The sequence below is a fragment of the Camellia sinensis genome, chromosome 15 (genome assembly GCF_055761805.1).
Source record: "Camellia sinensis isolate YWXY chromosome 15, ASM5576180v1, whole genome shotgun sequence".
Classification (NCBI taxonomy): Eukaryota; Viridiplantae; Streptophyta; class Magnoliopsida; order Ericales; family Theaceae; genus Camellia; species Camellia sinensis.
In genome coordinates, this window is record NC_138975.1 from 90,551,149 (window position 1) to 90,568,890 (window position 17,742).

A 17,742-nucleotide genomic window follows, 5' to 3' on the forward strand; every position below is an offset into this window, starting at 1 on the left:
TCAATTTGCCTCTTGCATTAATTTTACTTTTGAATTTTCATATTATCTAATTTTAGTCTAATTGATAATGTTTTTTAGAAATTAGATTCAAATCAAGTAGAAAATAGTTCATTTACTCAACTTGCTGTGATGGGGTGACTAGTTAGTATCCCACTCGCATATCTCTTTTGGTCACCTAGCAAACTGCACAAAACAAGAGGAAAAACAAACATAGCTCTAGGAAATTTATGATGACATTCTTAAAATGGGAGTATACCGTAATAATTATAATTTTTTGTGGTGACAATTATAAATATTTGTATTATGTATTATATTAATTTGTAACAAAAATTATGAATGATGAATTTATGATCAACATTCTATTGTGAAAGTTACATTTTTTTTTTTGGTAATAAAAAGATATATTATTTTGTGATTCACGTTATAAAATTTTATGATGTTATTATAAAGTGCATATTATATATACTTATTATTATTATTAATACAATACACACATTCGACAATAAATCGTTCAATAAAATATATCAGAGTGCAAGACAGATCTCAAAAGGAATAAAAAGAACCTTCACGCATAGGGAATACGAGTCTCTATATAGGGAGAAAAATAGACTTTTACAAAATAAGAAACCTCTACACAAAGAGGCATCACAAAATAAAAAATAAAATCAAAACAATCACCACCAAATCAACATTACCAATCACTTTCACAATTTATTCATCATCGCAACTGGTAGTTATGGCGCTGTAATCCCTCTACATTACAAAATAAAATATTCTAGATTTGAGGTGGTCGTCTAGTGTATAAAAACGCGTTTAGCAACGTCAGATTTATGTCACGAATCCAATCTGAGTCTAAATCTAAAACATTTCTTAGTAGCAAGCTGATAATGGAGACAGAAAGAGCGATAGTGGCTAGAATGGTGATAAACAAGAAAGAAAAAAGAAGAAACTGCAAGAGAAAAAATGGAGGAGAGATGAAGGCTAAAAGCGTCACCCTCTCCCCTTAAAGAGCCGAGAAAGAGATAGAGAGAGAGACCAGGATTTCTTATAGAGTGAAGGGTTATGATTTATTACGGTCTTGAGTTTGAAATTTATCATATATACTTTTACCCTAAGAAGCACAATAATGTATATGAACACAATAATTTTTATAGTAAATTACAAATACAGCACTGAGATTTATTAAAAGTCAAAATTTTCATTAACGATTGAGAAATTACATCCGTTAAGATTTCTAATAACACAACAAATGATCTCATCCGTTAAGCAAACTAATAGAGTGTGACATAAGTAACAAACACTACAACAAATCGCACCTTTGGTGACCATTTTTGGCTACTAATCAAATTTTAGCCGCCGAAAGTACATTCTTTGGCGACTAAAATTTATATTTGTCGGCGTTGGTTCAAGATATTGCTACTAAAATATTTTAGTCAATAAATATTGCTTATTGGCGACTAAATTTGAATTTAGTCGATAAAAACTCAAGTTTCAGTGACTAAAATTTTGATTGGTCACTATTAGTCCAAATTTTAGGCCCCCAAAAAATAAATTAATCAGTAATATTGGTTTTTCCAGACTAAAATTAAAATTAGTCGCCAAATAATACTTTTGGCGACTAATATTTTCGTTGTTGTTAAGTAAACCTTTGGTGACAAAAAATTTGGTCGGCAAATATAAAGTTTCTACTTTTAGCAACTAACATTTTAGTCGTTGTTGGAGTTGGTTTGGCTACTAAATAATTTAGTCGTTATTACTTCAATTTTTGCCGACAAAATTTTACATTAGTCGCCAAAGGTGCCAAAATTATGGTGGGAAAATAAAAAGCTATTTGTTACCCGCTCAGGTATTCTCCTCTATTTAGGAATACAAAACACTTCTCTCTCTCCCACACATCAGTCACCTCCACACCTCACCTTACCGCCAGCACTCACCATCGAGAAGCTTTCGACGTCGCACATCACTACCGCCACCGCCGCAATACTAGGATATCTCTCGCTCTCCCTATCGGTCTCGCGCTCTCTCTCGCTCTCCCGCTTGTTGTATCCCCAAATCGACGCTTGTTGTATCCCTAATCGACGAACAACGACGCGATGAAGAACAATTCATCACTGATCTGCTCTGGTTCTCCCTCAATCTCTCCACTGTAGGGTTTTGACTTTATTGCGATTTGATCTGCTCTGGTTTTATTTTAATTTTAATTTTAATTTGAGCAGGTGGGTATGACAAAGAAGAGAAAGCAGCTAGGGCTTATGATATGGCTGCACTGAAGTACTGGGGAACATCTACCACTACAAACTTCCCTGTATGCTTTTGTGATGCACTAAAGATTTTGAAAAAAATCAAATAATAGTTCTAATGTTTTTTACTGTCACATATTAAAATGAATTAATACATTTGAAATTGCAGATCAGTAATTACGAAAAGGAACTTGAGGAGATGAAACACATGACCAGGCAAGAATTTGTAGCCTCAATTAGAAGGTAACTATGAATCATATATAGCTAGTTGTATTTATCCTCCCCCTTTGTACTTGAAGAAGAGTGAGTGAGTGCCATATATCTTATAATCAATTTTTCTTACCATTTTATTTCACCACATCCATCACAAGCTATGACTGTTATTTTATTTTTTTATTTTGGTTAAATAATTTCTTCTAAATACGAATCAATCTTCAACAAGATAGACGTAAACACAAAATAGGTGATGAGAATTCAGTGACATAATATTTTTGTTAGCTTTTGCACTAAAAATCTTTACTGTCATACTGATTCACTTTTTATTGGTCAAGCATGGTACTTTGTAAGTGCTAAGAAAATCATCTAGTCACTAGCTTTCTTCTTCCGATAAGAAATTTCAGGAAAAGTAGTGGATTTTCTAGGGGTGCATCAATGTATCGTGGTAACATAATATTTTTGTTAGCTTTTGCACTAAAAATCTTTACTATGATACTGATTCACTTTTTATTGGTCAAGCATGGTACTTTGTCAGTGCAGCCATATCGAACTATTTAGTTGACTATACATATTTGTACGGGAAAGAAATAAACCTTCTTGTATAATCCTGTTGACCAAGTCTGCGCTCCTCCGTACGACGTCGATTTATAACCTGAAAACACAAACGTAAGCTAGCCGGCGGGTGTGTGCCGGAAACCTCTCCGATGCCTAAGTCAGCAAACTTGACAAATAGACAAAGTTCTGTGAATTCAGAAAGCAAAGTTGTGTGTTACCTCCCCAAAGGTGATGTTTGTGAGCTTTTATAGGTTTCGTGTGGCACAATCCTAGTAGGACTTCTATTCCTCCATGCAGAGTCCTCCTAGGATTCTTACTCCTGTAGAATAATGCTTATCCTTTAACACCCCCCTCACTGCTTAAACCAAGTGAGATGGTTTTATCATAGCCGAACTCCAATATGACCGAAGTAAATATGTTTATGTACAGTCGAAGAGTAAGCCGAACTAATTCTTCCCTTTATTGCTCTTAAGGCAGCTCCTCATGCACAACCCATGGTGCGGTCAGACCGAAATTATTATTTTGAGACCAGTGAAACTTTAAGATCGGTCTAAATCTGAGGAACCTTTAGACCGATCTAACTTTGATCTCCTACTGGACCGGTCTATCTTCACGTCCCTAGGACCGGACTAACTCAAAATAACGTATGACCGGAGTATCTTATATGGCCATTTCACTTCGGCCTTTTATATTGTGACTCATAACGGCCCATCACCTAGCTCGGCCCATTTTCACATAAATTTCCCTCTCAATTGCCCCTTAATTCCATCTGCACAGCATGATAAGGATTACCTGTTTACCAGCTGAGCTGAAATTTTTTAAGCCTTTCCAGCCGAGCTAAAAAAAAAAAGCTTTAGCCTTTCCAGCCGAGCTAATTTTACTCCGGGCTCTACTTGTCCAGTCAAAACGTCTCTTCAATCACAGCGACTGTAACGCTTCCCATTCTAATCACACGTGGCACGCTCTGATTGACTGAGGACGGCTGTCACGCCGTCTTCGTACTTCGTGTTTTTTGAACAGTCCCGCCCAATTTTTGGGCTTTCAAACAAAAACAAATCCTGAGGCCAGAGTCCCTTCACTTTTGCCATCTATCTTCTTCCTTTCCTTTGAGCTCTTCCTTGTTCTTCGTTTTTTCTGAAAGAGCTCGTGAACTTCCGCTTTTTGCTTCCATCTTCAGCTCCTGCTCCCTCATCTGGTTAGTATGATACATCTTACTTGCTCTGTTTGTTTTCGTATTTGTTCTATGCGTTTTGTTTTCTGTGTTTTCTGCAAATACGTTTTCTGTTTTGCTTTGCATTGTACTTCTATGGAAAAAACTTAACAGTAGAACATATGAATATATGAAATACCCTGTAGAAAATAGATTTTTGATCCAAAATCACGATGCAACCGAACTAGGATACTGTTTTAAGCTAGGTAAAAATCTAGTCAACATACAACCGGACTAACACTTATGTTTACACCAGTAGCTTTGAATAAGTCAAACCACTTCTTGAATTGCTTTAGCCGAGGTAACCAACCGAACTAGGTTCGCACTTAGCATACCGAGACACCTGAACTCCAACCGATCTAGGCCTTGGGGCTAAACCAGCTTTCTTAGTTTTTTAGATGGAACTCAGAAAGCTGCTCGTAGATGATCAACCGGCCAAACAGAACCGTTCCCTTAACCGAGATATCTAGACGCTTGCCGAGCCCGAACTAGCAAAGCCCTGCTCAAACCGAGCTACAAATCACCTTGCAGAAACCGAGTTAGAACCTATAGCATCCACATAGCCGAAGTAGGGCTCCTATTTTTTGTACTTTTATTTTGTAGCACGGTCCAATGATCTGTGCTTAACCCCTCTGTTTTCTACTTTGCAGACTTAGGTTGCCTAGGCGCTCCTCTGCGTGCTCAACCGAGCTACTGAGACAATCTTGTGGACCGACCTTTAATTTATTCATAAATTATACAATAAATGGGGAAGTATAGGTATCTAGTAGACACTCCGGGCGGCCTAGCCGAATTTAGAAAAGACTACAATATACCTGACGACGTCCATCTGATTTTAGCCGAAAAGGATGTCATTCCTTGGGGCAATGAAGGCTTTGTCCCCTTCATCCTTTTGTCAATTATTGAAACCGGACTGCGATTTCCAGTCCAACCTTTAATTTGCGAGTTCCTCAGGCAAACTAGACTATGCCCTACCCAACTATCCACCAATTCATACCGCATAATAATGGGAATAGCCGAACTAAACCGGCAAGCTGGTCTCAACCTTGGTCTGGCCGAAATCTTTCACCAATACTCCATTGGTTCGAAGGAAGACGGCTGGGTATACTATCTCAGAATACGCCGCCGTCGTGAGAAAATAATAAAAAACACACCGGATAAAGACTTAAACGACGACGATTTTTTCTGGGTGTCTGGGAATTTTGAAGATCATCAAGCCCAGATTCCTGGCCGACGTATAAACTGGAAAAAAGGAGAACCTGGTAAATTTACTTTGGTTTTCTTGCGTGCTATTTTATATTTCGGTTTGTCAATCTTTCAGTCGAGCTGACAGTTGTCTTTTTTTCGCAGATTCTGCCCACCTTCATTCTTTATACAGCTACCCCAATCTAGCGACTTTGCGCGCCGCACTACGGTATCCAGAACGTAGTTGGGCTAAGCTGTTAAAGTTCGAGCCGACCTACAGATATAGCGGTCGCCGAAAGGCGAGAGTGACCGACTTTCTGCTTGAGGAAGCCCCAGAATCGGACCCAACCTTGCCAGAAATCAGACTAATCCCACTAACTGCTGAAGAGGAAATGGCTAAAAAGAACAGAGTAAGGGCGCTTCTAACCGAAACTAACAGACCCGAAGTACCGCTACCAAGCCAAACGCAGTCTGCCGTTGTGGCCCTCCCTTCTCAACAGCCTTCTTCATCACGCCCCTCCAAGCGCGCTCGATCTACCTCGACCGAACAACAGCTTGTGGATGAGGACGAATCCATCACTCCACCAAGTCCTCATCCCATCCTTCAACCGGAGCAACCTGACCAAGCTGACTCCTCCAAATGGGCTCCAATTCTCACTTTTCAAGATCGAAATATCCAGGAGTCTGATTCGGTCGTTGCTGAGAAGGATCATTTGATGGCTTTCACTCTAGCCAAGAGTGTTTGCCTTCCGAAGGATATGGAGCACCACAACAAGCAACTAAACACCGAGCTGAAGGCCATCCGTCTTCTACAAAATCAATGATCCTGGTAAGTGGCTCTCTCTTTTCTTTGTCCAACTTTTCCCAACTGTCAGTCCGGCTAAAGAGAGTTACTACCCTTTTGCAGGCCATTCAGAAGAACAATCTGGCACATAAGAAAGTACTGGAGCTCCGGAAAACAACGAGACAAGCAGTGGCGGAAGCCGAGGCGAAGACAGCCTAGCTTGAGCAAGCCAAAAAGCAGATAGCCGAGCTACAGTTCGAGAATGGTCGCTTGACCGGACTTGTTAGCTCGACTGAAGCTGAAAAACAAAAAATTGCAGCAACGGTGAAAGACAAGTACTTGCGCGAGTTGGTCAAACTCGAAGGCAAAAAAGACGCCGAAATAGCTGATCTTAAGAAGAAGGTCGGTGATGCCAACGCCTAAGGTTTCAAAGAGGCGGAGGGCCTATACATTCCGCAATGCGAGGGGGCAAAGGATTTGTTCTTCAAGTGCAGCTGGAGAAGTGCTGTGGAGCAGCTCGGCTATGGGCCTGAAACCGAGGTCTACAATGCTCCTCAGTACTTCATTCCGGCCTCGCTTGCGGAATATGCTGCTTCGGTCCAAGAACAATTCTTGCAGGATTCAGATGATTCAGACGATGAAAACGAACAAACTGTTATTCCGGTAGTCAACGCGCAAGTCAACGATCAATCAGCTCGGTTGGAGGCAACGGTGGAAGACCTGACTGTTGAGCCATCGACTGATATCGTTCTGCCAGTTGCTACTGAGACGGATGTTCCATCTGCAACCGGCGTTCAATTTGACATTGATGCCGAAATTGAAGACCTTTTCTCCTGATTTTGTTCTTTTTCTTTTTTTTTTTTTGTTACTTCTTTACTCTTGTAACCGGGCTACGGCCCCTCCTTTGTATTTGCTTTCTGATGAATAAAAATTTTCATGAACTCTTACTTCGGTTGATGTGTACGTTTGTACTTGTTATGATTTTTCCATGATCTTTTTTAGTTTCAACTGTTATCTAGGTTTTGGCTGGTTAAATTAACTACGCTTACTAGCCAACCACTCTTCAGCCATACCCTTACTTCGGCTGAAGAGTATAAAGAGTTGGTTTAATCCAGCCAACCACTTTTCAGCCATACCCTTACTTCGGCTGAAGAGTACAAAAAGGTGGTTTAATCCAGCCAACCACTCTTCAGCCATACCCTTACTTCGGCTGAAGAGTACAAAGAGTTGGTTTAATCCAGCCAATCACTCTTCAGCCATACCCATACTTCGGCTGAAGAGTACAAAGGGTTGGTTTAATCCAGCCAATCACTCTTCAGCCATACCCATACTTCGGCTGAAGAGTACAAAGAGTTGGTTTAATCCAGCAAATTGTCAAAAAAATTGGTTTATGCATCTTTCAAATTTGAGGTGCTATTGTAAAGAAGTTAGGATATGTATAAGATTAAGTGTTGTATAAGATTAAGCAGTAGTGTTTGCAAATAAACTATTTAAGCATCTTCTTTACAATTTTTCAAAACTCAAGTAATTAGCATTCTTTTGCTCATCTTGCTGTCCATTTGTTACTCTTGGTGGTGGTTCACGTTTTTTATTCCAAGTTTATGTTCATCTTTGTGTCACTAGATTCCTTCTTAATCTTAACATAAGCTTCTTGTTAGTAGCATAATAATTGATTGTGTGAATGAATATTCAGTAATGCTCTTCATTCGTTATGCTTTGAGCCTTTTGGTACATGTTTGGAACATTCATGTTACGAATGGAGACACACATCAATTGGAGTTTTATACTTGTCAATAAGTTTGAAAATTAGGTGGCCAAATACCAAATTTTATACACGTAGATTTGCAGATTCACTAGTAGAATGGTTCTCACTTAAGGAAAATAGGTGTTGTCATGGAATTTCACTTGTTCAAGATGCTCAAGTTCCCATAAAGTTGAGTTCAACTGGTTGTAATTTTCCTTTTTTGGATATCTGGTTTTTTTTGGGTGATTTAGTTAATTGGGTGTGAATTAGAATTTAGATTATAATTTACATTTGAATTAGAATTTTGATTTGGTTATTATTTTGGTTCATCTGTGTGTTTGGTTGTTATTTGGCACACAATTAGTAGAAGTCACCTTGCATCCTTAATGAAAATCCTAGGTTTTGTAGTCTTTTGATTTGCCATATTTCTTGTTCTTATTTATCATTATTGACTTCAAAATATCATTTGGAATATCTGTCGACAAATTGAAAGTTCCAATGGATTTAGATTATGGGTAGAATTTTTACGATGGTTTTAAGATCCTCTGTTATTGCATTTCACCTAGGTTCGCCTTGGATTTGTTAAAGTCATTCCATAGGCAACTTTCCTTTTCCTATTGCAGGTTTTAACTCATTTGCTGAGAATGGATAGATGAGCTTCACAATATGTGCTGATTTAATATTGATTTAAAGCATCTCATAAAGCATAAAGGTAGGGACATAAAGCTTAACTCATAAAGCATCTCCTACAACTAGATAAAGGTGGGGACACCTTCCTCATTTTCTTCATTTTTCTTAATACTTGAATGTTTATATCAAATTAACTATATGAATTTGTGACTCTACTCTTGGTTGTCAAACATTACTTGGAAATTACTAAAAAAATTTGTGGACAAATTACTTTGGCCGTCAAGGTTTGAGTGTATTTGCATTTCTAGTGCTTAGAGTTGATGAAATGATACTTTCTAGCTTATAAAACTCTGTTTGGACGTTGATTCAACGCTTTTAAACCGAAAATGCATTAAACTTAACCGAAAAAGGGCAATAAGGGGGCGAAAATGAGAGACAGCCCCTGAACCACCGTACGGATGTCACGGCCACCTTCCCCGTCACAAATAGGACCTATCACAACAGACAGAATGTAATTAGCACACGTAGTTTGGGAGTTAGAGCCAAAAACGCATCAAACTTAACCAAAAAAAGGCGTTAACGGGGCAAAAATGCGAATCAGTCCCCAAACCACCATACAAATGTCACGGTCACCTTCCCCATGGTAAATAGGACCTGTGGCAAAAGACAGAATGCAATTAGCACATGTTGGTTGGAATTTAGAGCCGAAAACGCCTTATACTTAACTGAAAAAGGGTGTTAAGGGGCGAAAATTGAAAACAGCCCTTGAACGACCGTGTGGCTCTCATGGACAGCTTCCCCATGACAAATATGACTTGTGACAATTGACGGAAATATTATTCGGACCCGTAGGTTAGGAGTTAGAGCCAAATACGCCAAAAACTTACTCGAAAAAGGGCGTTTTGGAGGCAAAAATTCAAAACAGCCCTCGAACCACCATGTGACTCTCACTGGCAGCTTCCCCGTAACAAATAGGACTTGTGACAACTAACGGAATGTAATTCGGACCCGTAGGTTGGGATTTAGAGACGAATACGCCCAAAACTTAGTCGAAAATGGCGTTTCGGGGGCAAAAATTCAAAACAGCCCTTGAACTGCCGTGTGGCTGACATGAACAGCTTCCCTATGCCAAATATGACTTGTGAGAACTGACGGAATGTTATTCGGACCCGTAGGTTGGGATTTAAAGACGAATACGCCCAAAACTTAGTAGAAAAATGGCGTTTCGGGGGCTACAATTCAAAACAGCGCCCAAACCTTCGTGTGGCCGACATGGGCAGCTTCCCCATGCCAATTAGGGCGTGTGACATCTGATGGAATGTTATTCGGACTCGTAGGTTGGGATTCAGAGCCGAATATGCCCAAAACTCAATCGAAAAAGGTCATTTCAGGGGCGAAAATTTGAAACAGCCCCGGAACCGCCGTGTGGACGACATGAATAGCTTCCCCATGCCAAATATGACTTGTGACAACTGACGGAATGTTATTAGGGCCCGTAGGTTGGGATTTAGAGACGAATATGCCAAAACTTAGTCGAAAAATGGCGTTTCGGGGGCGACAATTCAAAAGAGCCCCCGAACCTCCGTGTAGCTGACATTGGCAGCTTCCCCATGCCAATTAGGACGTGTGACATCTGACAGAATGTTATTCGGACCCATAGGTTGGGATTTAGAGCCGAACACGTCCAAAACTTACTCGAAAAAGGACGTTTCGGGGGTGAAAATTCAAAACAACCCCAGAACTGCCGTGTGGCCAACACGAACAGCTTCCCCATGCCAAATATGACTTGTTACAAGTGACAGAATGTTATTCGGACCCATATGTTGGGATTTAGAGCCGATTACGCCCAAAACTTAGTCGAAAAACGGCCTTTTGGGGGCGAAAATTCAAAACAGCCCTTGAACCGCCGTGTGGCCGAAACGAACAGCTTCCCCATGCCAAATAGGACTTGTGACAACTGACGGAATGTTATTCAGACCCGTAGGTTGGGATTTAGAGACGAATACGCTCAAAACTTAGTCGAAAAAGGGCGTTTCGGGGGCGCCATTTCAAAACAGCCCTTGAACCGCCGTGTGGCTGACACAAATAGCTTCCCCATGCCAAATGTGACTTGTGCCAACTGACGGAATATTATTCGGACTCGTAAGTAGGGATTTAGAGCCGAATACGCCGAAAACTTAGTCGAAAAATGGCGTTTCGGGTGCGAAACTTCAAAACAGCCCCTGAACCTCCGTCTGACTCTCACGGGCAGCTTCCCCATTACAAACAGGACTTGTGACAACTGACGGAATGCATTGGAGATGTATAGTAATGGAAAATTATGGGAAAAATATTCAGAAACCAATATGAACTCAGTTTACGCCTTGTTTTAAACTTGCTAATTTTTTGAACGTACACACGTGTGTTATTTTATATTTAAGCTTTCATACAGGTATGAAACATGCTCATGGTGTTTCTGAGGCCATGTGTGTCATGAGAAATCAAGTATTCTTTCTTTATTGGAACCATTTATAGGTGTCTCAACATATATTTCTACATATTTCCTTTTATGATTGAAATTTATTTTTGTTATTATTTTTATCACATATTCTAATATCCTTTCTTAAATGACACTGACATACATTAATAAGCACCGATGGCTTTATGTCCAATCTAATGATTCAAGTGCCTTTTGCAAACAAATAATGAGAAAGTTGGTAAAAAGAATAATTTCTATTCACACCGGGCTTTGATGTTGGTTTAGCCACCGAATTTGGATACATGTTGCATACAAATAGAAGATTGTTACATTAGTTTTATGTTACTAATGAAAGATTTAGTAATGATTGTTCTGCATTTAACAATGTTCCTTATAACAAAAGACTTTAGAAAGACTGTACAATGAATGATAATTGATTCATCATGGAGTGTTGCTTCTCACTTATTTTTATTTGTCACTTGTTCCCAAATTCATTCATGAAGTTAGGCATTTTCTGGTCCAATTCTAATTTTTTTGTTTTTGTTTTTTGTAGATGACTTTGTTGCGTGGACTTGCAGAGATATTTTGGTGTATGGAAAAGAAATTGTATTTTTGTATAGAAGTAATATAATACTTTTGTCGTCCCCAGCTTTTGTGCAGTTAACTATTACTCATATAGAAAACTTTTGGCAGCGAACAGCTAATTCCTGGCATGGTAGATAGATCACCTTTTGACGCCACACAAGTATATGATTTTTTTGTCGTGGTACATAGATGTATTTTTGGCTTGGTACATACATCACATTTTGTCGTGGTACAGATTACGGTGGTAATTTGTACCATGCCAAATGGTCATTTCACATGGTATAGTAAATGTAATTTTTATATATGGAGGGCTTTACTTTTTGTATGATTCTATATGTTGTATGGAATTATTATTTTAGTTTGGACAATAGTTGGTTTGTATGTACTTGACAGTTAAAGTAATTTATTTTTTGTATGCAGATGCAGATTGTAGAATGATTGATAGTTTATGTATCATTTTATTTATATACATATCACAGGTTGCATGAAATGCAGACAGGTTACGGACACATTATAATATTCGCAATAAATGATAATATCATGTTTTTGCCGACTAAACGTTTTGTAGCCAATAAAAAGGGGAAAAAAAAAACAACAAACATTTGACTACTAAAAGTTTTGTAGCCAAAAGAAAATCAAACATTTAGCTACTAAATTTTTTGTAGGCAAAAGAAAAACAACCATTTGACTACTAAATGTTTAGTAGCCAAAAGAAAATCAAACCTTTGGCTACTAAAAGTTTTGTAGCCAAGAGAAAATCAAACATTTGGCGATTAAAATATTTTGTAGCTAAAAATAAAAGTGGAAGAACAAAAACACTTTTGGCGACTAAAAATTTAGTAGCCAAAAGAAATAGTATTTGCCGACTAAAATTTTAGTAGCAATAAAAGAATGACTTTAGGCGATTAAAATTTTAGTAGCCAAAACACTAGTATTTCCTTTCAACGACTAAAAAATTTAGTAGCTAAAAATTTTTCCGCGACTAAATAATTGGCTTTTGGCAATAAAAAAATTGGTCGGCAAAAATATATTATTTAATTAATTTTTCAACCTAACTAAATATTTAGTCGACAAATGAATACATTTGGCGACTAAATTAAGTTTAGTCGCCAATTAGCTTTCCCGACTACTCTTCAGCTACTAATTTTTCGACCAAAAAATTTAGTCGCTAAAGACTATAGGCGACTAAAAAATGACTTTTGGCGACTAAAAATTTAGTCGCCAAAAGTAAAAATTCTTGTAGTGAAATTATTTTGTTGAAATATCTATATTAATTTTTATAGAGTTAAACAAATTATTTGCTTTTTCCCTTTTCTTTTTCTTATATCACTTTTCTTATTCCTGTCAGTGAATATGGTGTATATATACCATATTTTAAATGATTTTATTTATTCGTAGTTTTATTTATTTATTGTGTATATACGTAATATTTTATCTAAAATAATTAAAAACATAACGTAATATTAATTCTTAAAATCAATAGTGAATATTAATATATATATATATATATTTCATTATTCAATTCTAAAGTATTCTCTTTAAACTTCTAACGTTTTCATATGTTTAAATGATAGGCACGTCTCTTCTGCAATTTGTCTAAATATTTTACAATTATAAAACATGTTAGAATACGTGTCATAAAATGTTTGGAAGTCTATCACGTAGCTAGAATGTGTTCATAATTCTTAGCTTTCGCTAATCACCAACAATGTTTGCATTCTAATAAGGAAAATGATTCACAAATATAAAATTTATCCTTAAATATGTATCAGAATGATATGATATTTACAGAAATTCAATATGCATCCTATATTTTTATGGTGTATATTACGTATTTTTATAATAAATATTACATTATTTTTGATAGAGTAATGATAATTTGTGATTTAAAAATGAACTTAAACATTTTTATGGTTATGTTACATATTTTGCGATTAAAAATGTTTGAATAAAAAAATGTAATATTACCATAAAAATATGTAACATTACCACAAAATGTATAACTTAATTTTTAAATTATAAATTATCATCTATCTACTAGAAAATGCACAAAATTTATCACAAAAATATGTAATAAGAATACATATGGATGGTATCATCCCAAGATATTTAAAACAGAAAAACTAGATTGATATATCATTATTTTTGAAACTGAAAGCTAATTGTTGGCTGTATAATTTGTAAAAGTCAATCACAATTCAACACGTGGCATAAATAGGACAATTTGGGGAGTTAATACAAGTTGTCAACTATAGCCAGACATGTGTCAGCTCATATTGATAATAATGGGTCTGTGTAGCACTGGAACAATCAAAGAATATAAGGTGATGTGGCTTAACGATTACTCACAAAGTTCAAATTCGAAATTAGAAGGGAAGCCTAACTACAAATGTGGCGTAGAGGAACTGACTGTGACAGAGCATGTTCAGCAATCATGGGAGGACATTTCAACGGTTGGAAGCCCCACTTCGACGGTTGTCATTGAGAAGTATAAATAGCAAAGACGGCCCTAGAATGAAGGATTCAGACTCAAATCAAAAAACCAGTTTTATTTACTTTGTTTTTTCTTCCAGTTTTTACAATTCTTTACATTTCTGCACTTCAAATTCCTGTACTACACTTCATTCATAGGAGTAGTTTCAAATAGCTTGTTGCTGTAAACCTCTACGAGGTTGGGTCAGATCATTGTAAGTTTTTCATTTTATTTAATGAAATTTTGAAATTATTCTTCATTTAGTTGTTATTTACTAAATTCTCCAAAACAAGCCACCAGTGAAAGTCCTCTTCATTGAGGCTGAAAGAACTAACACATAATTATTTGATAATTGGTTGGCAATTAATCTTCTGTAATGACTGATTGATTCTTACTGGCACGCTTAAAATTGCAATATTAACCTTCGAAAGCCAACATTTATTTTTGGCATGCCTAGTGGGACTAATTGAAATGGCTAGACGTAGGAGACAATGAGAAAGTGAATGCCTAGAAGAAGGTGGGGAAGGAGAGGTAGAGGTACTTGATCCAGAGGATAATGTGATAACACATCCTATGGAAGCACCTATCTTATCAGAACCTATGGTCAAACAAACCAGTAATTTAGAACATGCACCACATGTTCAAAATATTGGATGAGGCCATGGAATTAGACCATCCATTGTTCTATCTACTCAACCAATGAATCCATAGGGAGGCCAGGTAGATGTCATGGGATAGCAGTTAATGAACACAATGGAAAGATGGGCAATATCCTTTATGGATCAGATGAATTCCTATCAACCAACTAACACAAGGCATATAGAGGAAAATTCAAATGTTCCTTAACAAAGATTGGCTGGAGATAAACAGCCTTTGCAAAGTAATGGACATACTAATGGTCAGACTAGTAATCAAAATTATGAAAGACCACCATCTATACCTCAGTCTTGGTATGAGCCTCTTTCGAGGCCTATGATAATCAAAATGCCTCATTACCTAATAGCGAAGCCATAAAAATTGGTGGATCTGGGCCAATACAAGAAAATGGCATGAGAATGTTTCCAAATCCTATGTTTGAAGCCATACCTGGCACAAGGGGATTTACTAATCCCTTGATCGAATTCACACCCGGGGGTTTGGAAGGGTTTACTATGGTTGGAAGAGAAACAACACATGTTCCTCCTATTATAGCACCTTTCGCAGGTCCTTTCGTAGGACAGGCTCAGAGAGGTCAACCATACCCTCAACAGCAGCCAGTACCACAGGGACAGCTAGTCCCAAATATACCTCCCTATGGACCAAGAGGACTTTAGGCACAAGGTTTTCCACCAAATCCTGTGTTTGTTCCTCCAGTGGTAGTCCAACAAGCACAAAATATGGTTCCTAGGGTTCAATTGCAGATATTGTCAAAGAAATGTGTGGACCTATGGCTCGGGGGGTTCAAACTCCTGTGTATAGGAAGCCATACTCAGAATGGGTAGATAGGGTGCATGAATACCCAAAGGGGTTTAGAATACCAAACTTTGCTCTTTTTTATAGGAATGGAAACCAGTCAACAGTAGAACACATTTCTAGGTTCACTGCCCAATGTGGTGAATTTACCAATAATGATTACATGAAGTTAAGACTTTTTCAAATTCTCTAACTGGGGGAGCTTTTGTATGGTATATTAACCTTATACCTGGCTCTATCCAAACTTGGTAGCAAATGGAAGAGGCATTTCATGCCCAATTCTTCCAAACAGAGTAAAAAGTTTCCATGGCAAACTTGGCAAGCTTCAATCAAAGGGCTGATCGAAGCAATGCATCATACAAGACTTATAGAGATCCTAATTATGAGATTGATGCAGCAAAGATCGTAGGGAAAGAGCCTGTGATCTGTGAGGTATTAATTTGTAAAGGCACTATAATAGACCAGCAGTTTAAAAAAAATACCTTCATAGGAAATACTTTTTCGATTTAACAAAGACATATGACATTTTTGATCATTTGCTTGCAGCAAATATCCTAAAGTTACCAAAGGGAGTTAAAATTCGTTCTCCAAAAGAACTTAAAGGGAAAATGTATTGTAAATGGCATAATTCTTGGTCTCACTCAACTAAAACTGTATTGTTTTCCGGGACAGGATCCAAGAACAGATTCGAAAAGGGAGTTTAAAGTTCCCAGCCAAAGCAAAGAAAGCTATGGGAATTGACACTAACCCATTCCCAGAGATTGAGGAAGTTATAGCCAATGTTGGTGTGCCTGACTTCCAAAACCTATCCTTGAAGGAATTGGAGGAGGTTAATGTACAGACGTATTTTGCCAGCCAGACTGCTTCCAAGAAAGATATCAGAAGTTCACCAGGAGATGGACAGAGCTTTGCAGGCAAAAGGAGGACTCTAGTAAGGAGGCACTGGATGATGACTTTCTAGAGACAGCTGTCATGCAAAGGATGTGTCCCAGATGCAAGTTAAGTTACAAATGGTTGAAAGGTTTCCCAATTGCTGGAAAACAGTATTACAAAGATTTATAGAAACGCCTTAAATCAACCAATACTTACAATAAGAGGCCATATCCAACTGGTCCCAGACAAGAACCATTTTTGGTTGGACCACCAGCCACTAGAGTGCACTCCAAGGGTAAGAGACCTCTGCATGAGTTCAGACCACCCAACTATTACAGGATATAGGGCAATCATCCTGAGAGGAGGCCTGAAGTGGGCTAAAGTTATGGAATCAGAGCCAGAGATTGGCCACCAAGATCAGCCTCAAACAAGATGGAAGGTAACCACCATAACAGAAAGCCTGAATTAGGCTCAAGACAGGGGATCAAGGCCAAGCAGTGGCCTCCACAGGCAGCTTCGAAGCTGGTTTCGAAGGTAGAAAGAGCTAGTTCAACAACTGAACTTGTGAGTTCATGGGTACCTGGGGTTCCAGATTGGTTTGTCATGTAGAACAAGCCTAAGGAAATGCTTATCTAGAGAAGTGTTGTTGGAGACCAGGGTAGAATGGTTAAACCTCCTTTGGTGGCTCCAAATAATTGGGTGTTACTAAAGCACCCAAAAACAAAGGAACCAAATATGGTTCCAGTAATTTTTAGGTCCCAAAGAAGGAAGATCCAGCAAAGGTACACTCAGTACCAAAAGGATCTAAAGGAAAGTGGAGAGAGTTCTTCATTGGCCCAGTCAAAAGGTCAGACAGAGGAAAGAGAAAGTCTAAAATTGGATCATAGTCCAAAATTGACTCCTCAAAACAAAAGAAGTTTTAGCAAAGAGCAGTTGGCTAAAGTTCACTTTAAACTAAAAGCCAAGGAAAGATCCAGTTTAGCAGGTCTTGAAAAAGGGCTTGATGGAAAGTGACAGTGAGACAGAAGGAGAAGTTGACCTAGGCCAAAGGAAAGAAATGGTTGAGGAGGAGATGTTTGAAGCCTTCATGGCTGAACAGACATTTTTGGTCCAAAAACTAACAGGAACAGACCATTCAAAGGAAGTCACTAGTATTGAAGTGCCAGAATGCAGCATGGAAGATGCTTCTGAAATAACTGAACAAATTAGCTTGGAAAAAAAGCAAGTGCAGCCAGTAGTTCAGTTTCGCTCATTTTCTCCAGTGTTAGTGAATATGGTACATATACTACCATAGGAGTTCCAGGCTGAAGATGGAAACTAAGAAGGTCAGGAGATTG

General features: G+C 38.0%; 1 long non-coding RNA gene across 1 annotated transcript; it reads left to right on the forward strand.

Moving 5' to 3' along the window:
* The first annotated feature begins 2,168 nt into the window (after positions 1 to 2,168).
* On the forward strand, positions 2,169 to 11,713 carry LOC114277461 (uncharacterized). Its single transcript, XR_014356748.1, has 3 exons — positions 2,169 to 2,305; positions 2,410 to 2,483; positions 11,576 to 11,713. It is a non-coding gene; the product is annotated as an uncharacterized LOC114277461 (long non-coding RNA).
* The last annotated feature ends 6,029 nt before the right edge of the window (positions 11,714 to 17,742 follow it).